The 24340-nt window shown below is 41.9% G+C and overlaps 1 long non-coding RNA gene across 1 annotated transcript; it reads right to left on the bottom strand.

Moving 5' to 3' along the window:
• Positions 1–6075: 6075 nt before the first annotated feature.
• On the bottom strand, positions 6076–22357 carry LOC144588673 (uncharacterized). The gene is made up of 3 exons (XR_013544327.1): positions 22343–22357; positions 9310–9362; positions 6076–6119 (listed from the first exon to the last, which is right to left on the bottom strand). It is a non-coding gene; the product is annotated as an uncharacterized LOC144588673 (long non-coding RNA).
• Positions 22358–24340: the final 1983 nt, after the last annotated feature.

The following is a 24340-nucleotide window of genomic DNA, read 5'->3' on the forward strand; positions in this document are numbered from 1 at the left end:
TCAATTCCTGAGCATTTTAATCAAAATAGCATTAAGGGTTAACTTAATCATTTAGTTTACTAGACCTACAAACTCTGGTGTACTAGTAAATGAGGAAGTACAGGTGCTCGTTTTGGCAGTCTCTATTGCCATCCCTCCCCCACAAGGAGGGTCCAAAAACACATGCAGCTTCTCAACAAATGAGGAGTAGGATTTTTGTTAACCCAGTGACTGTTAATTATCATTTCAAAACCTAGCCACTCTCAAACAGTTTCCGTTACAGCAACTCTTTGCTGTTCCTAGCAAAATCCATGCATCTCCGAGTTGAGCCAAACCACAGGGAACAGTGGCATGTGTATATGGGTGATCTTATAATCCCCGGTAATCTGAAAATTCCAGGGATTTGACCCTGCAAGCCCTGGTTATATTACTGTACTCTATACAGAGTTACTAACAATATACTTAAAAGATGTTCTTGTCCTCTCTTTTTTAACAGAAAAACTCAAAGAGTATTAAGACAATCATGTGCTATAAACGAGTTGCTCTGTTTTGATAAATCTTCTAGGATATAATAGATTTTAAGAAGTTTGACTTCTTCATGGGCACTTCAGTAAATATCTGTTACTTGTTGAGCTTGTGTGTATCCGTCATGCTGGGCCTAACATGTGTTTTCTTGAAAGTGAACAGGTTTGACTGGTCTCTGTTCAGAGTGTATCTAACATGCTTAGCCATGGTAATCCACAGGTGCCCATATCTGAGATAGCACCTGTTTGTGGCCCAGCCAAAACTGGTTGTATATCATGACTGTTGTTAGACCAAATTTCTAAGAATGTTAGGATAATTTTTTGTGTGTGAGAGAAGAAAAAGGGCAGGAAGTTTGGATTAGGCTCACCTACTAGACTTGGGAATTGATAGAGCATTAACTGGGAACTTTCTAAAACTCTGTGTGTGTGTTTAGTCGTTTAGTCGTGTCCGACTCTTCGTGACCCCATGGACCAGAGCACGCCAGGCCCTCCTGTCTTCTACTGCCTCCCGGAGTTGTGTCAGGTTCATGTTGGTTGCTTCGCAGCAACCAACTCTAAAACTCTACCTTTGTGCCATTACAGTTATCACATGCTAATGTTGAATTATGCAAGCATAACAGGATTTCAGTCACACAATGTCATAATTTGGTAGCAATGTAAACCTGAATTTCTTTCTCACCACTCAGTGCCACAGAAGGGTCTGATTGCTTTTTCCATAAGTCCTCTGAATGGGATATTTGAGAAGCTATAACATTTGTAGAGGCGGTGGATGGTCTGGCCATTGGTACCAGCTCAAACTATACTCAATCACTGAACCAAAAGTTCTGATCAGAACACCATATAATATTATGAATTTTGAAGTTTGCAGCTGCCAAAACTAAAAAAGACAAGTAATGGGTGCCAGGAATTCTATTGGTGTTTATTTAAGGTTTGTAAACTGGGTATCACGAGATAATTAGATGGATAGAGACACTGACCAATCAAAAAATAGATATGAATGAAACATTATTGTTATTTTCATTATTTACAGGGAGAAATGAGAAACTTGAAAATAAAGAATTAGTTGCAAATCGTATAGGCACAAGAAGATCTCAGATCGCTAGAAATTGGAAAAACGCTCAAGATCTCTCATTACAAGCACTTACGAATAAGATATTTATTTATTTATTTATTTATTTTATTTTATTTATATCCCGCCTATCTAGTCGCGGTGGACTACTCTAGGCGGCTTACAACAGAGATAAAATACTATAAAAATAGAACAGCAAATTACAAAACAATTAAAGGTAAAAAGACAATAAGAGAAAAGAGAATCAAAAGTAATCTGGTGAGAAGGCCTGCCGAAACATCCAGGTCTTTAGTAGATTCTTAAAAGTGCCCAGCAAGGGAGCTCCGCGAATACCAGGAGGTAAATTATTCCACAGGCGAGGAGCCACCGCCGAGAAGGCCCTATTTCTTGTTTTCTCTTTTCGGGCCTCCCTCGGCGTTAAGCTCCTCAGCCTCACCTCCATGGCATACAATGTTGATGGAAAAAATGACTAATAAAGTTAGACTATATAGAGAAGAAATAAGGCACAGTCAATTCACTGAAAATTGGAAGTCTTTATTAAAATATGCCAATAAAATAAATCTCAAGATACGTGGTTTGGAAAACAATTTGGAGCATTTAGATTGTTTTTCATATTTCTTTAAGATGAGACAGGGAATGGTGTAAATGTGATTTTGAGAATTGTGGGGAAAAGCAATTGGTCTACAGTTAAATTATATAACAAGTAAGACAACAGTTTACTATGTTAAGCTTTGTATTTATTACTTGTAACACGATGGACTGTCCTTTCTTTAGAAAATTTTTTTTTTAAAAAAAGTAAACTGGGTATGGGTACCAGGGAACATCTCAGTTGTACAGCCAGGCATATAACATAATATGACCAAGATTGGCCTTGGCACCTTATTGATTTGCTGCAATTAGCCACTGCAGGTAACACAAATCTTACATAAACATCAGTAGGATTCTGGCTGGTGTGTTTTCAGAGAAGAGAAATAACATCTTCTTTAGGTCATTTAAGGTAAGAGGTGCTGCTGACAAGCAGGCCACAGTCAGTAAAGATGGGATGTTATCATTCTTCTACCTTGATACTAAATACAGGAGCTCCCCAGGGTTGTGTGTTAAGCCCCTTTCTCTATTCTCTGCACACACATGATTGCACCCCATTGTATAACACCAACACAATTATTACATTTGTGGATGATACGACAGTGGTGAGGCTTATAAATAAGAACAATGAGTCTGCTTATAGAAAATAAGTACATACAAGGGCTGACACTATGATGTAAAGCAAATAAACTTATACTTAACACCAAAACCCCCCAAAGAACTTATAATTGACTTTGGGAGGAGGAGAGATGTATATTTACCACTGTACATAAATGGTGAAGAGGTGGAGAGGGTTAGTAGTTTTAAATTTTGGGGTATTTATATTTCAGAGGATCTCTCAGGGTCTATAAATGTTAACATGCTGGTGAAGAAGGCACAGAAGAGGCTGTACTTCCTGAGACTGCTCAGTAAGATAAATCTATCTCAGCATTTACTTCTGTCCTACAATCGTAGTCCCATAGAGAGTGTCCTAACATATGGCATCCTCTCATGGTATGGGAGTTGCTCTGAAATGGACAAAACAGTTTTACAGAGAATTACTAGAATTGCCCAAAATATTATTGGACTGCAGCTTCCAACCTTGGACAACATCTTGGCATCTCACTGGTTGAGGAAGTCATTAAATATTCTCACAGACTCTTCCCATCCTGATTATAACTTCTTTGAACTGTTGCCTTCTGGCAGAAGATACAGAGCAATTAATACTCGGACAACATGTTTTTTGAACAGTTTTTATCCTAGAGCTATTATTGCACTTAAGAAGGAACTTAAGAATTATCAGCAGTGAGTTGTTGGACTGTATTACTATTACTTGGTCTGTTGTGTTGTATGTTGTGTTGATACTATGAGCTCTAGGTAGAGTTCTGGGATTTAAGGTTTGTTATGAAGGTGTGTGTGTGTTTTCATCTGGTCTCTGAGTATTCTTTATGAATTTCGTTGTATGTGTATATGGTGTATATACGTTCAATGACAAAAAATTGAATTGAATTGAACTGTTGTACAGAAGAAAACATTTTAGTATAAAGACATTTTTATGTGCCACAACCTCTGAAACAAAATTTGTGCTGGCTGTGATGCCAGAATCTGAGTAAGCCCAGTCCTAATCAGTTAGTTGATAACCATGTGGGACTGACCCACACTCAGAGGAGTATACTGTAATGTAAGCATCCTTCAGTCTCGAGAGACTATGGTAACGTACTCTGAATAGAGGTCTTGGAAAAGCATCTAGTGTGGCTGAGAAGGCCAATTTGAGAGTGACAATCCCTTCCACACTGAAGACAAATACAATCTGTCCCCTGTCCAGCTCCCTGATTTTGCTGGTTTCAGGACTGCCTCTTTGCCTCAGCCTGCTGGACAAGGGTCTCTTCAAATTGGGAGAGGCCATGATGCACTGCCTGCCTCCAGGCTGAATGCTCAGATGTCAAGGTTTCCCATCTGGTGAGGTTCATTCCTAAGGCCCTCAGATCCCACTTGCAGATATCCTTGTATTGCAGCTGTAGTCTCCCTTTGGGGAGCTTTCCCTGCACTAATTCTCCATACACGAGATCTTTTGGAATCAAATTGTCAGTCATTCTCACGGCATGCCCAAGCCAACGTAGATATCGCTGTTTCAGTAATGTATATGTGCTTTACACCTTTCCCTCATTCCTTGCTTTCAGCATGTAAAAGGAATGGTCTAAACAGGGGGAGGTTGATGTATCTGTGTAGCCTTGCCACATGTGCCAGAAAAGGGGGGGGGGGGAGGTGAAGTTATTGGTTCATGATGAGAGGCTACATGGATCCAGCAGCCTCTTCAGAGTGCCTCATTCACAGGTTCGCAGCAACCACAGAGGAGGTAGGATTAGCACGTTCACCTTGCTGAATAGGGCACTGCTTTAGACATGATGAGACAAATTATGAATGGACATGCAGAAATGTGCTTGCAATGAGTACAGACCCTTCTGTAGGCCTTCGGTAGGACTGAGAATTAGCCTGGTTCTGTTTGATGATTCTTAGCATTTAAAAAAAAACCTCCAGTTGTCTTCCACACCAATACAGATAAGTTTATTTATCTGATTAACACACATGGTTAATACATAAACACATACCCTCTCTACACTTACTTACCTGATGTTGAAGAAAAACCTTTAAAAGTTCAGATCTCTCTGAAGTCACACTTTCTGTCCTGCATAAGTAAAAGTCCTAGTTATGTGACCATTATTTGCTTTTATTATTGCATCCTGCACATACTGTACACATAGACTATTTGACATATTCCAGATCTGAATCACAAAAACCACTTGATGAGCTAAAAGTCATCCTCAGATGATCCAAATAAATCTTCTTACCATAAAATCAGTTTTTTATAATGTAATGTCTAACACCTAACACAAACACGTAACAAAGAGTTATGATGAAAAACGCAATGCATGTCAAGCGAGTTGCATTTAAAAGTTAATGTAACTGTACTGTGTTGTCATTTATGAAATATGTTATGGTTGCCAGTTGCCACAGATGCTGTTAAATCTAATGCGTTCCGGCTGTCCTCTGCGTTAAAGGAACAATTCAGAGGAGGTGTGAGCTCTTAAATGTTATGCTTTGTACTGATATCAGGTGACAGGAAATTCAATTCTAAGCCCTCAGTGTAGAAGTATTATTCATACTTTTTTCTTTTTAAAAAATGGATTATATCTAAAGCTTGGAGCGATTTTTTTTTTTGGATTACAGCTCTCGGAATTTCCAGTCAAAATCCCTAGCCAGTGTTCAGTGCTACTGCTTTATAAAACCTATGGTTATTCAATGAGGACATTTTCCTTCAGAACAGAACAGAACAGAAACAGCCCCTACATAGAGCTTTAGGGTTTCTTGCTTATTATGTACAGGTGTATCATTTCTTTTGAAGCTCTTTCAAGCTTTACCGTAAGATTCCAAAACAGCAGTCTGTGCTCTTCTAAATCTTTTAGTACCCAAGAGAACTGCATGGCCCTCACCACCATCTTCCCTTTTTCAAGCAGCATAAGCATGGCCATATCTAGCACGTTCATGAAATGGCCATCAAAGAACAGGTTGCCCAGTGAAGAGATCCAGCCTCCACTTTCTTCCACACTATTTTCTGAGCCTGCAACCTCATTGTTTAAACTACACCAATGGGACAGGAGAGTAGCTGTGTTGAGTTTTGTATCTTAGCCGAAGGCAAGTTGACATAAAACAACTATTTTGTCTTGCAGAAGCTGCTTTTTTGTAATTTTATTTTGAAATTGGTTTATTATACACTGGAATGAAATGATCCGAGACGATGAAGAGCAAAATAGCAGCAGAAACAGCAACTGCTTCTGCCATTGCCACCACTGCATTTTATTTTGCAATATTTGAATTTTCTTTTCAGTGTAGAACTGTCTAAAACAGTGCATTTCCAACAGAATCCATAGGAATTTTCATGGTTGCTTGGAATCCACAGTCTCTTTGGGATACAGTAAGGCTTTCTGAAGACAGAGCACACAAAATACAAAACTTTCTAAATATAGCCATAATGCTAAACACACTATTCTAATACCCCATTCGAGTATATCAGTGCCTAGTCTGTACCTGGTAAATGGCACCCAGTTCTGTGTTATCCATCACATGGCCTCTAACTTCATGCAACACGATAACTTCCAGTGAAGCATGTCAAAATGCACTGTCAAAATCCCAGTTAATAATGCATTCAAACAAAGTATGTTGAAGGCTCTGTTGTGTGTAGCGTGTTTGACAGCTGCAATTACTCGTGAATTATTTTATGAACACTGTCAGGAATGCTAAAAGAATCCCTCCCCTTTCACATGATTTTCTAGCACTCCTTGAGAAAATATTAAGCTATTCACTTCCTTTGCACATACAGTTACAGTACTTGCCCTTAATGATGTGATGTTGGAGTCAGTTTTAGCAGGCCATGTACTATTGTTTCCTCCTCCTCCTCATTATTGGGTTATTCCTGGTGGGGTGGGATGATCCATCTCACTAATCCAAAAAGAAGGAAGCAACAAGGAGGAACAATGGCACCAAAATCAAGAAAAGTTGGAGGCAGGAGGCAGGATTTGGAAAAACGGAGATGGGGAAATATCAGGAGGAAAAGTTACTGCATTAAAAAAATACTGGATTTACACTGGAAAATATCTGGCAAAGTTCTAATCTGTTATAGAAAATGCTTGTATTACACATCACTCATTTCCTTTTACATGATCATAGCAGCAGTAACTTTGAAGAAGCTCTTTTTAAAAAAAAAAATCCAAACACACAGCAAGCACTTCACAAATCGGTGTGAGCACCTCTTGGGACTCTTTCCCTCCATACTTATAGCTTCCCTCCAAATGAGCGGCTCTTCGCATGATCTCTCTGGCCTTCTGGCTTATATTTTTCTGTCTGCCTGGAGCTTTCTTCATTGTTCTAAGACCCTGGAATGTGTCTGCCTGTCCTTATCCCATTGAGCTTCTCTTGAATGCTCCTGTTTTCACCAAACAGGCCCTTGGGAACCACTGTCAAGTTTTGTGTCAGTCCCCCCACCCCCTGTGCAAGACTCCCCACAGCAGGCGAGGAGGGTAGGCCGTCCTCTGGCTCGACCTTTCTTCCCACATTTGCATTTGTAACCAGCTGCCCCTGTTAGCTGCTGCTGAGAACAGGAAAATCTGTCCTGTCCTGGCTTTTCCAGCCACCTTGGAGCCCGGAAGCCAAATGCCCAAGCAGGAGAGGAGGGGGCGTGAAGCTCCAACACATCATTGAAAAGGCTGGGATAAGGGGGACCTCTTGCAGTGCACCCTTGCCCCTTCAGATTTGCTGCAAGGAAGCCTTAGCTGCTTCCCAGCAGGCCCTGCTGCTTGCTGAGAGCCTGGCCCCTGTCACTCCGACTTATCCCTCTTTTCAATAGAGCAATGGGCACCCAGCTGCAGCTATTACATAAGGCGCAATTAGCAACACAGGCCTGAATGGCATTAAGGAATTCCACCCAGGGTGACGTAAAAGCCTCCCTTCTCCTCGTGCCACAGAGACAAAGGGGGGCTGTTGCAAGCCCTCGTCTCCCGCTGAGCCAGCCCCAGCCACTGGGAATGCAAGTCATTAAGAAGGCCCAAGATACCCCAGCAGAAGGGATGGTTCTCAGGACTGAAGGAATGAAAACAATGAGCAAGCACGCCAGCTTTTCAAGGGTGGAGCGGGCTCCCGTCCCCCTCTTCTGCAGGCATGCAGAGTCAGAGAGCCCTGTTTCTTCTGTGCCATCTGTTCAGTGCCAGACAGTGCGTGAGGCACGGTGGAGGAGGAAAGGTTAGCAGGCAGCTATCCACGTCACCCAAGACTTAGCATACTTGTAATGTCGTGGTCTGTTTGTCAAACTAAAGTATTTCGTCAGACATAGCCTTTCTTTTCTTCTCTTTCTTACCAGCTGAAGAAACTGAGACCGGTTCAGTTACAGAGCTTGAAAAAATTTGTTTTGTTGAACTATAGTTCCCATAATTTCATAGCCAGTGGACAAGTTAGCTGGAGATTCTGGGAACTATAGTTAAAATGCCTCTCTCTCTCTCTCTCTCTCTCTCTCTCTCTCTCTCTCTCTCTGTGTGTGTGTGTGTGTGTGTGTGTGTCTGAGAGAGAGAGAGAGAGATTTGAAATCAACATCTTCTGATTTAGATCACTACCACCAAAATTTCTAGATATGTAGGGTAAGCTTTGAAAATGTTGTCCATAGGCATATGATTATTACTAATTTACACACTCTATGGCAGTGGTCCCCAACCTCGGGCCTCCAGATGTTCTTGGACTACAACTCCCAGAAGTCTTCGCCACCACCTCTGCTGGCCAGGATTTCTGGGAGTTGTGGTCCAAAAACATCTGGGGACCCAAGGTTGGGGACCACTGCTCTAAGGCTTTGCAAACATTAAAATAAATAGGCAGGTTCAGTGATTCCATGTAAGCTTGGTGTATTTAAGCTGTATCAATAGTAGGAATGGGACTTTCAGGTTAGAACAAATGAAAAACATGGAAGAGGCACATAAATTTCTTCTGTCACTTTCCAGTAGACAGCATCAGAAATTGTAATCCACCATTTAGACAAATGGGACATATCTAATCTGTTTCCCTTATTTGTTGCCTCTATTCACCCAACATGAAATTGACACAACTACGGGAGGCAGTGGAGGATAGGAGGGCCTGGCGTGCTCTGGTTCATCGTGTCACGAAGAGTCGGACACGACTAAACGAGTAAACGAACGAACGAACGATTCACCCATGTATGCTAAATTGCCCCACATTGATGTTCCAGTAGCCTCCCTCTGCTCCTCAGCTTCTTCTTGCCCAGCCAGCCCTGCTGTTCTTTCCTCTCCTTCCTGCCCCGCTGGGATGTCTCCTCTTGCTCACCCAACCCTGTTGCTTTTCCCCTCTGAATGGGGAACATGGACCCAAAGGACTCATAGAAGGCACTCTCTTTCATGGTAAACAAAAGGAGCGGTGCTTGGAAAAACCAAAAATGCAAGAGAGATCTCACAAAATGAAATGAATCAAGTATGAACTGAATGTGACTGTTTTTACATCCCTCACTAATATTCCTCCAAACTGAGGTTGGATGTCATCCTGGCTATGCATGCATTGGATATGACAGCTCTAAACAATAATACAGTATGTCGCTCTAAACCAATTTTCAAGTTTTCCTACCTGATATGTTCCCCTTCATTTCTTTCTCTGTTTCTTCTATCTTGAATGATCACCTGTAACAATCAATACTTCTCCTCATGTAGCCAAAGCATTTATAGCTGTCTGTATTTATGTGCTTCAAGATATCTTGGTTTTTATACACACATATTAGGGTGTGATCACACAGAGAAATAGATAATAATTTGGATTGCCTGTGGAGCAGTCCAGTGAGATTTATTTCCCGGCAATCACACAATACATGGGGAAATACGCTGCAGCCCAACCCCAACCCAGCTGTAAGGAATCTATTTTTTGAGGACAGGTTGGCGAAATTCCTCAACAGATGGAAGGGTTGTTTGAAGGGAGATTGGTCTCATTGAACAACCCTTTCTGACAGCAGATCAGATACATGCCTTTGCAGTCATCTGATCACACCCTTAATATATTTTTATTAGTTACCTCCTTGGACCAAAAATATCTTCGCAAATATAAGAAAGAAGCGTTTATTTCTATATTTCAAATGCTTCTAACTTTTTCATAATTTTCTGTGCTAGTGTCCGTGATCCCATGCCATACAGTAGCACCATACCACATCTATTCTTAAAATCAGTTTTTAAGTTTTTGTTGCATATTACATTTTTTATTTTAAGGAAGCTTCTCTGGGCCATGTCTCTTCTGATTCTTATTACATGGCTATGATCCCACTGTTCAATCAACCACATTCAAGGGATACTGATACATACTTTTGAAGATACTCTAAACTTTCAGTTTAGATCTTTATTTGCATTTCTTAGGGTGTTTGCTTTTTACAGATTACTACACATATTGGTTTTTACTTATATGATATGGATACTTCCCCCCCCCCAAAAAAAAAGGCCAGATCTGATGTTGGGAGTGCGCAGCTGTTTAAAATGGGAGTGTGGGGGAGAGAAAAGGACATAAAAGAAAACAAAAGAAAAAAAAGATTAAATTAAACAAAAACTAAAATCAAAGATTCACAAACTAATACATTCAGGGAGAGGGATTGTTGCTAATGATGTCACCCCAAAAGTGGACAGCAGTCACAATTATATTGAACACATTCTCTAAACTAGAGCACTATTGCTTTTGCTTTTCCCCGTATATATGTTATATTGCACTTTAAAAATACAATCACCAGAAAAGCATGGCAATTTATTTAGTGTAATCTGAGACTGTATAGATCACTTTTTGGCCTAACATGTTATCGAAAAAACAAACACTGCACAGCTACGTTATTAAACATGTCCCTGGCAAATGTAAAAAAGAACAAATGTACTTTCTATTATGAGATAAACTGATCATGCACATTATTATGAGATAAGCTTATGCTGCATTTCTGTGTGTGGTTATTTGGGAGCAAGCCCCACTGAACTCAGTATGACTTTACTTCCAAATAAAAGTGCATACGATTCTTAGAACATTCCTGTTTTTGTGTTTCTACTAAGAAAAGATACAGCTTTTTAGAAAGTAACTCAAAACATAATGTTAGTATGGAATAACAGTTGAGGTCTTGAACTGACAACTACAGCCTGCTGTCTGAATGGTGACTACTAGAGGTTCTTTGCTCCCTTTTAAGAAATACAGCTCTTCATTCATGACAGTACTGTTGCACACCACATTTTCCCACACAGATCAGGCTACTAAGCCCCCAAAACACACTGAACTTGCCATTAAATTGTTGTCTATCTCAAAGGACTTTAAACACTCTAATGCTAGGTCTCCAGGATTGCACAAAGCAGTCCTAGGTTGCCCCCAGAGACCTTTTAGGGCACCTACAAAGCCTCCTACTGTTACAATGTGAAATATTTTTTTCTATGTATTATTAATAAGCCTTTGGTTTATTTTTATTTTTTTAATGGTGGCATTGGTGCTCAAGAGAGGGAGGAGGAGATGCAATTTATGCCTGCAGGCAGCATTACCCAGTGATGAGTGCTTAAACTATTGCTTTGTCATGCAGTAAACGAACACACTGTGATCACTTGCCTGACTCTCTGTGTTGTTACACAAACCAGAAAGGAGCCTCCAAACTTTCAAGTCCTCCTGTGGAACACTGGGAAAAAAGAGGACCCATCCATAGTTCTGCCCACACACTAGGAACAAAGCCTTCATCCCTGCTCATCTTGGAACCAAGTTGGGTCTCTGCCCCTCCAAGGCTATCATTTGCTGTGGGAACAAAAGAAGCAGCAGGAGCGGAACAGGACAGAAAAGCTTTCTCTATCAAGAAGCATCAATCCATGTATAACCTTCCCAACATGTTTCCGGTCAAGACAACCATAAGTATAGAGCCCTGTGGTCAAGAAAAAGCTCTCTTGACAGGGATGCTTTTTTCTTTCAAAAGGTCCTTTGGGGTCCAGAGGTGACTGGAGACCAAGGCCAAGATCATCCATACCATGGTATTCCCAGTTGTTATGGACAGATGTGAATGGTGAACAATGAAGAAAGCTAACAAGGGGGAAATTATGGTATTGATATCGGAGGAAAGCTTTATACATACCATGCAACACCAGAAAGACAATTAATAGGGCTTAAATCACATCAGGCCTGAACTCTCACTAGAAGGTAACATAGTTAAACTGAGACTATCATGCTTTGAGTATGAAAAGACTCAGTGAAAAAGACAATAATGGTGGGGAATGTTGAAAACAGCAAGACCTAACATGAGATGCACTGACATTATAATGGAAGCCATGGCCTTTAGTAAACAAACTCTGAGCAGGGCTGTTAATGATAGGACCCTATGAACCCTATGAATCCACAACTCTCATAGGGTTGTGGCAACCCTATGAGTTCTACTCATAGGGTTGCCACAAACTAGAAGCACCTTGAGAGTACACAAATATGCTTTCCTGTGTATGATAAATAGCAACTTTGGAAAACAGGATGGAAGAAGGCTAATTGGGAAAACAGTGGAAGTTGAATATGTGTATCACAGAAGGGACAGGAGAACAAACTGGAAGAGAGAGGTGAGAAGCTACAAAAAAGGAAAGAGAACCAGGCCTCTGCAAAGATGGTTTATGTGGTGGAGCAGTAAAAACAAATGTCCACTGGATTTATAAGCTATTTTGAGTTGGTACTGAATTTCCACTAGGGGGAGCCTCATACCTATATTATTTGGAACAATAAATTGAATACAGTATTTCGTCTGTGAACAATTCTGCCCTCCTCTAAGAATGATTACCTCTAAGCACTCTTTTAAAATAGAGCTCATGCAGCCATTATTGTGAACTGTCTGTCATGGCTCTGAAAATAATAATGATTTCTATTTGGCAGCTCAACAGCAGATAGCTCCGGGTCTGAATATTTTTTAAAGGTTGCTTCTACCAACATTGAGCATTTGTGGTTGTCAGACCTCACCATATATCAAGAGCATCATCCTCATTTTATGAATTGAGAAAAACAAGGTATAAAGACTGCCCAACAGCTCAAAATAAAACATTAGAACTCTTGGAGGCCGCTACATCTATTCTGTCTACCTTTGTCCTTGAGGGCAGGATGACCACGTTTCAGCCCAGTACTCTGGAAGCATTTTGGCGTCATTGATTGAGGCTATCTAATAGCTTTTCCAGCTTATGATTTTCACAGCCAGCAAATTATAGAGTTAGAATTAGGCTTGCTTCTCTTCTGGCAGCTTACCTGAGTACGATGGAATGTAAGAATTCTCTTCTCCAACAATCTGCATTTTGGTAAGATCCCCTAATGGAAGTAGCTTTGTTGTTTGATCATCTAGCAGTGATTAGGGCTCAAACATTTCTATATGTTTGGTGGTCGTGATGGTGGAGATTCTTTATATAACACTGTACAGCAGATGCAAAACGACCAGACCAGAAGATCATTTGGGGGAGCGGGGGAATACATCTAAGGTCTAGAACACGCATGTAGATATTTACAGGAACACGTCCCTACATGTAAGGTGGAGACAGACCATTTGCAACCTTCAGCCTAATTGCAAAAGTCCTCTGCAAACCATCAGCTCCGACTTCTGGCAAGAGCAATTTATCCAGCAGCCCAGGCAGGCAGGCAGGCAGGCAGGAAGGGACACCCATTGTCTCTTCCTGTTTAGTCCCAGGCATTACCAGAATGCAGTCTCTTGCAAACTGCTTCCAGAAGAATGCAGTCTTTGACAGAAAAGAGTCTTACTCCATTCCAAAATGTCCAGATTTCATAAGATATGGGCAGACAACATGTGGCCTATGGGCCAAGGACAGACAGGAAGTGGAAGGAGAGACACCTTTGCTGATCCTTAGCTGTAGTGTGTCCCTGTCCCTCCTGCATTCCCTCTTTCCTAGCAGAATCTGGGGTACTGAGAAAGACAGTTTGTGAAGTGTGCCATCCCTGCACATTTTTCCAGCACAAACAACACTGAAAGTAACGGGAAAGAGGATTTAACCTTGTCTTTATCCCATGGTATCTCAAGCTAGGACTCCAGATAGTTTTGGACCACAGCACCCAGAAACTGTAACCACTGCTTATGCTGTCTTGGACTTCTGGGAGATGTTGTCCAAGAACGTATGGGGCTTGAAGCCTGGGAACCCTTATGCTAAATCCTCCTGCCCCATCTCACCATGCTGGCTGAGAGATTTGAGGAGTTGCAGTCCAGGAAAAGAGGAAATTTTCCACTACAGACCCTGTAATGGACATTAAAGACCCTGAAGCATCCTAAAAATACTTTATAGTGGGATAGCTGTGCAGTCTATTGCAGCAAAAAATAATAAAGAATCTTATGGTACTATAAAGACTAATTGGCACAGGCTTTTGTGGACCCTGTGGAAGTGGGCTATATTCCACCAAAGGTTGTGCCAAATAAAACGTTCTTGACTGTAAAGCACCACAAGACTCTTGCCTGTTTTTTACTCCTGGAAAAGCATTTTGTCCATTAAAGCTATATCCTCACAGATGAAGCAAGAAGACAAAACAATGACCATAAAAATGCTCATGTTGACTTTTAATAAACTGGGATTCCAGTGGGATGCTTAAGTTGCCGCCATGGTTGAAAATTGAGAAAATGGGGGCCTCTAGTGGATACAGCTGAAAGTAGTTTGTAACTTTGGAGGGCTTCTACATGTCAGAAAGTGGGAATTCCTGTACTTCAAATTAGCCACCTTCTCCCTGTGTGTTCAGATATATGGATCAAACAGCTGTTGAATACGCTAGAAATAATGACACAGCCATTGAGTTGTTTTGTGATGTTTGGTCTCTGCCCTTTTTCCTATGACTTGATATACAACAATGGTGGACACTCTAGTCCCTAAGACTGTATGTGTACTTCTCATGAGTGGCCTGACTTACCGAGGGCTGCTAAACTCCCCCTTACCCCTTCAGTTTTCATTGATTTCATACAGTTGTTTTTTTTTAATGTTGCCACAGTAAGGAAAGATCACTCTTTTGCAGAATTGCTACGTGAAGAGAGAGCTGTCTTTTCATCCTTTCCTTCACTGGTCCTAACACAGATCTCTCATTCCACACTTGGAGGATGTATGCCTCAGATGGACTCCGAGCCAACATATCCCTGAGGCCAAAAATGTTGTGCATATTTGCTTTATAAGTAGACACTAAATTAGTGCTATGCAGACTTCAGATTTGTGAAATCTACACTTTCCATTCTAGAATCCTGAAATACTGGAAACAAAGTGCCAGAAAAATATAGGTAGATTGAATTCTAAACTCAGGTATTTTTGAAGTACCAAACTGAATGGCACTGAAAGTTTTCTTCCACACAAAAATCTGCTCTGGATCACCTCTGCTGTCTTCATATCAGCAAATTAATTTGGGACAGGAGAGCAGTTATTCTGTTGAGAAATCTGCACTGTTGCATGCCTTCACACTGAAGTTCAGTGAGAGGGAGCATGGCCTATTGTTAGTTACAACTTGGCACTAAGTTGATTGGTAAATTTTTTCCTACCTGCCCCTTCTTCCTATTCGTTTATCGTCCTTTGTTTGCTGTTTGTAGATTATTCGTCTGTCTGTCTTTTGAGAAACAAGCACCAACCCTTCCTCCTCTATGATGGACATTTCATTCTTGTCCTTTTTCTTCTGCTTATGACTACAAGCTGATAACTGTGAATCAACTATACTTCTTTCTTCTAAAGACACATGTAGAATGATCATTTAACTACAAAAGGGCTAGCCTTTGTATTCAAGGGAGGGACAATGATACTGGGCTGATTTCTCACATTTGGGGGGCGGGGTTTGCCTTGTGCTTTGCTAACAAAAGGACATTCCTAGAGTAAAATTTTCTCCCTCCTCCACCCTCAATAATTCTACCACTGCAACTGCCGAAGAGTTAAGAGCCTGAAAAATCACCCAGAGATCTACTAACAGAATCCCAATTAGCTTCTGCTCCCAATGTAACAGATAGAAGACTGAGAGCCAAAGCTATGATACAGTTAACACATTATTGAAAGAACAGCTATCTTAAGAGGAAAAGACTGGCTGTTTTTCTAACAGGACTGGAGTTTGCCTCAGTCTTATTTAGCTAATTAGCCTGGTTTTGTTGTGAAATTAGTCCCTTTGAGGATACTATGAAGGCAGGAAGGATAATGTTGTAAGAGGAAGAAATGTGTACTTCCCTTGATCTGTGATTAGACCCTGAGAGAAAGATCAGCCCAATGTTCATAGAATTATAAATGAATATTTTGACGGAAGTGAATTTCATTTGCTTGCCTGTACTTGATTAAAAGCACAGAATTGTTTTGTTTTTTGTTGCAACAGACTGATTCTCATATACATTTTTATGTAGTATGATCATACAAGGTAAATTATACTGCCTCACCATTATCAAAGGATCTACTATGATAATGATCATAAGGGAGGGGGCAGCCCATATGTGAATATACTGTCAGACACAGTGCTGTTTCTCACATGATTTATCTCTCTAAGTGGTAAATTATCACCCTTCCACCCACCCCAACCCACAAACTGTGTACCTTGCATGTGTAAGGAAAGACTGTGCCATAAGCACTTTTGGAAACTCCCCCAGAAAACAACAGAAAATCTATTTCAAAATAGATTCTGCACCCTAGTGGTAGGTAGCACAAACTGATCAAGGCCAAACTGAGTATTGCTTTATACTCTTGGTCTGGTGTTGTAGTTAATGCCAGATGTCCTAAATATCTCCTGGAACATTCGGATAACTTTTCTTCCATGATGATACTCCTGTTTCTTCCAGGTCAATACCAATAGAATGGGCATACTGATGACTGAAGTCCTGTCTGAGCTGTGTACTCTAAACAAAGTGGTCTTGCTCAGTCCCTTGTAGATGTGGGCTATGGGGAACTAAACAGATTGCATTGTTGTTTGTTCAGTCGTTTAGTCGTGTCCGACTCTTCGTGACCCCATGGACCAGAGCACGCCAGGCCCTCTTATCTTCCACCACCTCCCGGAGTTGTGTCAAATTCATGTTGGTTGCTTCGATGACACTGTCCAACCATCTCATCCTCGGTCGTCCCCTTCTCCTCTTGCCTTCACACTTTCCCAACATCAAAGTCTTTTCCAAGGAGTCTTCTCTTCTCATGAGATGGCCAAAGTACTGGAGCCTCAGCTTCAGGATCTGTCCTTCCAATGAGCACTCGGGGTTGATTTCCTTTAGAATTGATAGGTTTGTTCTCTTTGCAGTCCAGGGAACTCTCAAGAGTCTCCTCCAGCACCACAATTCAAAGGCATCAATTCTTCGGCGGTCAGCTTTCTTTATGGTCCAGCTCTCACTTCCATACAACACTACAGGAAAAACCATAGCTTTGACTATTCGGACTTTTGTTGGCAAGGTGATGTCTCTGCTTTTTAAGGTGCTGTCAAGGTTTGTCATTACTTTCCTCCCAAGAAGCAGGCGTCTTTTAATTTCAGGGCTGCTGTCTCCATCTGCAGTGATCATGGAGCCCAAGAAAGTAAAATCTGTCACTGCCTCCATATCTTCCCCTTCTATTTCCCAGGAGGGAACTAAACAGATTGCATGCTTATATCTTAACCCTGAGGTGTCCTCATCAATTCCTTTACACCAGATCTAGCCCTACAATCATCTATTGCTGCAGCTCATGCAACAGGACCTTTACATGACATTGCCCTCCATTTGCGATCCTTTCTTGTTTTGGGAGGTTTTTTTTACAACATTTTATTCCTTTTTCTTTCCAGGAAAATATGTTAAGGAAATATGTTAAGGCCCTGCAGGGAGCATGGGCCTATTGTAATAGTCCACCCTCAAAGGTTACTGGATCTATTGAGATTCCAGGACACCATGGGAGGGATTCCGGCTGCTCTGTCTGGCGCTCCTGTCAAATCTCTGGTGGATGGCTAGTTTACCACTGCCACTAGGGCTGTAGACACGATCGCTCCTAAACACCCTCTCTGTTGCAGAGCTCGGCCAGGGCCCTGGTATAAGCGGGACCTACGAGCAATGAAGCAAATAAGGAGATGGCTAAAGTGCATGTGGAGGAAGAAACCGATGGATTATAACAAGAGAGCTGTCAGGATCACAACTAACCATTACCTAGCTAAGGTAAGGGCTGCTAGACGATCTCACTTCGCTGACCGGATAAGCGAAGCTTCTAATAAGCAGGCAGAACTTTTCCATATAGTTTGCGATCTATCCGGAATTGGTCTGGGTGATAGGCCTCCCACTAATATCTCGCCTGACCAATTTGCAGCATTTTTAAAATCAAAAGTGGAGACTATCCGCTGTGACCTTTCTCCTTTTTTAAACACAATGGATCGAGCAGAGATGTCCAGCGCTCTGCGCAGATGGATCGAGCAGAGATGTCCAGTGCTCCGCAATTCTTGACTTCTTTCAGCCTGTGACACCATATATTGTGGACAAAACACTTGATCGCTGTCAGGCCTCCTCCTCCTCCCTTGACCCTTGCCCGGCCTGGCTAATCAAAATAGCCAGGCCAGTAACAATGGAATGGGCCACTGCAATAATTAATGGGTCTCTCTCAAGGAGACACTCATTAGGCCCATTAGGAAGAAACCAAACTTGGTGGCGGACGACATTGGAAATTATAGGCCCAGCGCCAATGTTTCCTTCCTTAGTAAAGTGGTGGAGAAGGTGGTGGCAGACCAGCTTCAGATGCTCTTGGATGAAACCAATGCCCTGGACTCGTTTCAGTTGGGCTTCAGGCTGCACTATGGTATGGAAACGGCACTGGTCGCACTGTAGTATGACCTACTGAGGGAGGCCGATGGGGACAATATGTCCTTGTTGGTCCTCCTTGACATCTCAGCTGCCTTCGATACCGTTGATCACGGTATCCTCTTGGGGAGGCTCTCGGAGCTAGGAATCGGTGGCCCGGTGCTTGCCTGGCTCCAATCCTTCTTGGAGGACCGTCCCCAGAGAGTACAGCTTGGCGAGAATGTCTCGGCCCCATGCGCCCTCAATTGTGGGGTGCCACAGGGGTCGATCATCTCTCCAATGCTGTTTAACATTGACATGAAGCCGCTGGGTGGGGTCATCAGGGGATGTGGGGCATCGTGTCATCAGTATGCTGATGACACACAGCTCTATATCTCCTTTTCGCCTACTTCAGTGGATGCTTTTTTGTCCCTTCAGCGCTGCCTGGAGACTGTACTGGAATGGATGCAGTCGAATGGGTTGAAGCTGAACCCGGACAAGACAGAGGTCTTGAGGTTGGGCGGTCCTCCCATCAGCGGTCTACGTGACTCCCTCTGTTTTGGGGGGATGACCCTCACCACAAAGAACGGGGTTCGCAGCTTGGGGATACATCTGGGCCCGGCACTTACCATGGAAACCCAGGTGGCATCCATGGTACATTCCACCTACTTTCATCTATGGCGGATTGCCCAGCTGCAACCATATCTTGACGGGGGGTCCCTCACTACTCTTGTTCCCGTGCTCGTAATCTCGAGGTTAGACCATTGTAATGCATTCTACGTGGGGCTGCCTTTGAGATTGATGCAGAAACTTCAAATGGTGCAAAATGTGGCAGCCAGGCTTCTTAGTGGGGTGAGAAAAAATCAGCATATCTTCCCCACCCTGGCTGCTTTGCATTGGTTGCCAGTTCATTTTCACGTTGATTTCAAAGTATTGATGATAACGTATAAAGCCCTAAACAATTTGGGACCTCGATACCTGGCAGATCGCCTTCTCCCACCCAGGTCTACCCGAATCACTCGACAAAGCCAGCAGGGACAGCTGAGGGGTCTTACGCCGAGAGAGGCCCGGAAGGAAAGAACAAGAAACCGGGCCTTCTCGGTGGCCCCTCGGCTGTGGAATACATTCCCAACAGAAATCTGTCTGGCTCCCTCGCTGGATGTTTTTAATAGCCATTTAAAAACTTGGCTCTTTAGACAGGCCTTCCCTCCAGTCAATTAATTTATTTTCTGTTGCTGTTTCTTAACTATTCCCATCTTGATAATATAGATATGTATATAGACACTGTCTACTGTATTAGGTTTTACTATGTGTGCTATTTTATTTTGTTTTATTATTCATGTAAGCCGCCCTGAGTAGACTTTGTCTAGAGGGGCAGGGTATAAATTCAATAAAAGTAATGTAAAAGAAAACAAGGTGGAATTGCTGCACAGAGGACTTCAACTAGAAATTCCCTTATTGTCATGTCTGGTTATTATAAACACAGTGGCTCACACCTATATATAAAGAACGAGCAAGAGAAGATGATTATCCAGATCAAACAGGCCCGATGTGCTACCAAAATGCATGAATGAGCAAGTACAAAAAACACAGCCTGAGGCTAGCCTAGACAGCAAAGAATAGACTGTGAACTGAAATCATCATCAGGCCATGCGTTATGGATCACCAACTGTGACATAAAAGCATAATACAGTATGTTAGTATTAGCTCATCTTCAGTGGTAACCTGTTCATTTCCAAGGCCATTTTAAGGTACTAGTTCTTACCCTTAAAGCTCTAAACAGACTGAAACCCAATGATCATAAACGAGATGGTGGTTCTGAGTCTTGTTATGTGCCCTCAAATAGAGTTTTCAAGATATGCAAGATGCTCAAGGAATGGGTTCACCATTGCCCTCCCCACGTGAGTTTCCATGGCTAAGCAGGGATTCAGACCCAGATCTCCTGAATGGGTTTCCACCATAAAGGAGAACCTCACTCTGTATGTTTCCCCTTATATAATCAAATCAACATCAAAGGTTATCCTGCCCCATGGTCCTCGCTCCACAGAGGATACAAGAGACAGGATGTTTTAGAGATCTGGCACCTTTAGCATGGAATGCCTCCCTTAAAGTTGTCTGTACCCACCTATCACAACAATGCTCACTTTCTTTACGAGGATGGATAGGAGGCTTCTCGTAATGTTTTACTGCTCTGTTAACTGCTTCAGAGACTGATTTGTGATATATATATTTTTTGGGTAGTGCTAATTACTACTAATTATCGGGCTTGAATTTTACTTCGGAGAAAGGCATAAAAATGTCAGTGACAGAGGGACTGTGAGCTAAGTGATGACAAAGTTCTAGACATTTGACTTTTTAAATAATAAAACTGTCCTGGCATGCTCTTCTCATGAGTGGAACACCTTTCAGCCCTCCCTGCTCAGTGCAGAGAGGCTGGGGGTTGAGGTGGCAGTGGTAGTGGGCACCTAAACAAGCATGTTCAGCAGATATAAACCCTGTTCTTCTAAACAGGTAGAGACTTGATGTTTTTAGGAAAAATCCTGGGAAGAGATATCAAAAAAGAGAGAATGATAGAACTGCAAGCAGTCATCTAGTCCAGAGACGGCAATCTATTAACCTGCTAGATGTCATAGATTTCTAGAAGCTCCAGGCAGCATGTAAATGGTCTTTGGTTGATGGGAGTTGTGGTCCAAAATATTTGGAGATCATAATCTTTCTCCATCTGTGAGCTAATCCAACCTTCCCCTTACTCTGAGGTGCTGCAGCTCCTATTTTAAAACCACTTTGATGGACTAAAAAGATAGCAGGACTTAATGTTTGCATTGTGTTTGGTAGTGGGAACTAGTAAGTGGACTACTGTCTGAAGCATTATGGAAGAGGTAACCTTAAAAATTGCATTTTTTTAATGCTTTGAAGTTTTTCTACTAGATTTCAGTAGAAACCCCTTTGTGAGTGGGATTCCATAATCAAAGGGGACCCTAGGACAAGAGTCCTGGTGCAGATGATGATGCCAAAAGAGGAGGTAGAAAGGGGCCTAACCCCTCCTCCTCACCATTATTATTGGGGCAAAAGAAGTAAGAAGCTGAGCCAGCAATGACAGATAGATGCTAAGCCTGGGGAGCCGACACCAACCCAACTCCGAGGCTGGGAGAGAAAATGCCAGAAAAAAAACACCACTGTCACCTCCAAAAGGGACAAGGTCTTGAACTTGGCAGAAGGAAGAACCCAGACCCTGCTGCAGTGTATGCCCTGCTCACATTGCTGATGTATGGGCCCTTGCTTTTGTGGGCCTCAAGGTTCAAGCCAGCATGGTGTCCCACATTGAACATCCCAGTGCCTTAACCTGGGTTGGGGAGAAAAGTGGGAGTGAGCCAGGACCAGTGCTGCCAACTAGCCATGGAGAAGGCCAACCAGGTGAAGTCTGTTCTGTTGTACCCCCTCCTTCCCAGTTGGAATAAACCCCTTTTTTGGTGGAAACACCTGTTGTTGAGTCTTTGGATCAGGGGATGGACGTCTGCCCGCTGACTCAACCAGGGATGGCAAGATTCACAATGAGAAATGAAACAAAAGGTTGAAAACAAGACCTGAAGTGAGCTCTCAAAACCCCAAGGAATTGTAAAAGTTTTGTATTTATAGATCAGAGGCAAAAAAAAAAAAACCATACAAAAGAGGGAAGAGGATTGCCTTTAAATGGGATTTTTTAAAAAATAAATAAATAAATCATATCCACTTCAGAGAAAGCAAGCTCCAGGAGAGTTGCTTAGTACTATTATACCAGCTGAGATCATGTTTAAGTAAAATCAGAATGTATGTCATCACTACACTTCACTTGTTTTCACTATTAATTTTAAATTAATAGACATTTGGTTTACTTTGGGAGAGGACTGCTCCGGGTTACAGCTGTGACTCATTTGCTCCTTACCCACTTCTCACCTGGTTCATTGTCTTGAATCGTCATTTCTGGTGATTACCTCTTTGAGGCATGTGAGTAATTAATGCCATGTCTTCCTTAGGCCTTGATACGCACTGCTCATAAAGAGACAAAACAATTCAGTATTTCATGATGGTACAGGCCCAGATTTTCCTGTTGCTTTCTGTAGGCTGCATTAGCTGACATCCAATGGAAAAGTACAGACTTCCTCCCGTACAAGTTCAGAAGAAAGTTATCTTGGTTCACATGATACGGAACAGGTTGTGTTTCTGTGAAGTTCATGCACAGAACTGATGGCAATGCTCATGTTTTGCTACAGAAGAGCATTCCAAGCATGGAGGGTTTGATTTCCCTGTGCTGCTATTTTTAGTTCACTGATTTCACTGAGCGAAACAAACTTTGCTGAAAGCGGCCCCTTCCGTTTCAGATCCAACTCCAAACAGAGATAATTCTTAAAACTCCACAAATAAATCTTTGGTCGTTAAGACAGTGAGGCTCACTTTCAGGCTTAACTAAGTTCTTGCTTTCTTGTCGAATGTGGCAGTAGCCAGCATCTTTGTGCTTTACAGTTTGTGCAGAAAGCACATTTTGGCAGGTAAACCTTCACTGCCCATTAACACCACCCTTATGGGAGAAAATGCAACAGTTAAAATTCACTTTTTTGCACAACTGTTATAACCACCGATATTTTACTTAATCTGACAATTCTGTATGTCTTCTATTTGTCTACTGTGACTGACTGCATCATTGATACAATTTGATAGACAGGGCTGCCATGCATTAAAATGATAAAGAACGTCCCCTTTCCCACAGCCAGATTCTATCTCTCATGCTGTCCCATGGACTTTCCCACAACACCCTGAGAGCCACATTGCCTCGGTTCAGAAACTTTTTGAAAGCTGTCAGTATGGAACTAGGGCCCTGCTGTCTTCTGCACAGTGTTCAGAAATGTTAATTTTTTGGAAAATGGAACACAGAAGTACAGAAGGAAATTCTGGAAGTTGTAACAAAAAGCACAGGTTTTCTAAACTCTGGCCCTAAACAGCTGTATGGCAAAAGAATCTCCTCCCACCCTGCTGAGATACACACAGATGTTTTGTAGTAATCCAGATTCAGGTCCTATTACCTTCTTGAAAGGTGTTTTGATGTTTTTGAATGAAAGTTAGGGCTGGGCGGGCGGGCGGGCATGCACATGCCATCAAGTGGGAACCAAAGAGGGCTTTCAGGATAAAAATCTAATTTAAGGAGTGGTTTCACTGGTTACACCCACCAATTAAGTTCCCATGGTCAAACAAAGATCCAGACCCAGATCTCCTGTGTCCTAGTCTTCCACTCTATCCACTCTACCTATTAATGTTGTGTTGATGGAAGATGTAATGCTAAGATACTAAAGCTGTGAAGAATTGTGCACAGATTTTCTTTTTAGATTGTTACAAATTATTGTCTTTGTTTACATTCTAACTCAGACTGTAATCGGGGGAGTAATTGTAACCTAAAAATCCAGACACATATGAGTACATGATGTACCTATGCTCTCTACTTTGACTATGCATGCTGTGACAAGCCTAATGGAAAAAACCCATGTGTGACAACACACATAATCTCAAGTCCTGCTTTGCTCATCCAGCCACAGCTGAACGGGTGAAATCAAGGGACACATTCCCATGGCTACTCTTTGCTCTCATGCTGCTCCCTTACATTTCAACAGGGGTTGAGGAGAACATCTTAACAGCTTGCTCCCATGGTGACTGGCAAGCCATTCCTAAGCATTGGTCCTGTATATCTGCAAAGAGCAAGGATACTGAGGAGGGTGATTATGATAATGGTTAATAAGAATGATAGTGTTATTTATTTATTTATTTATTTATTTATTTATTTATTTATTTATTTGTACGTACGTACGTACATACATACATACATACATACATACATACATACATACATACATACATACATACATACATGCATGCATGCATGCATGCATGCATACATACATACAT

The sequence above is a fragment of the Pogona vitticeps genome, chromosome 4, assembly GCF_051106095.1.
Source record: "Pogona vitticeps strain Pit_001003342236 chromosome 4, PviZW2.1, whole genome shotgun sequence".
Taxonomy (NCBI): Eukaryota; Metazoa; Chordata; class Lepidosauria; order Squamata; family Agamidae; genus Pogona; species Pogona vitticeps.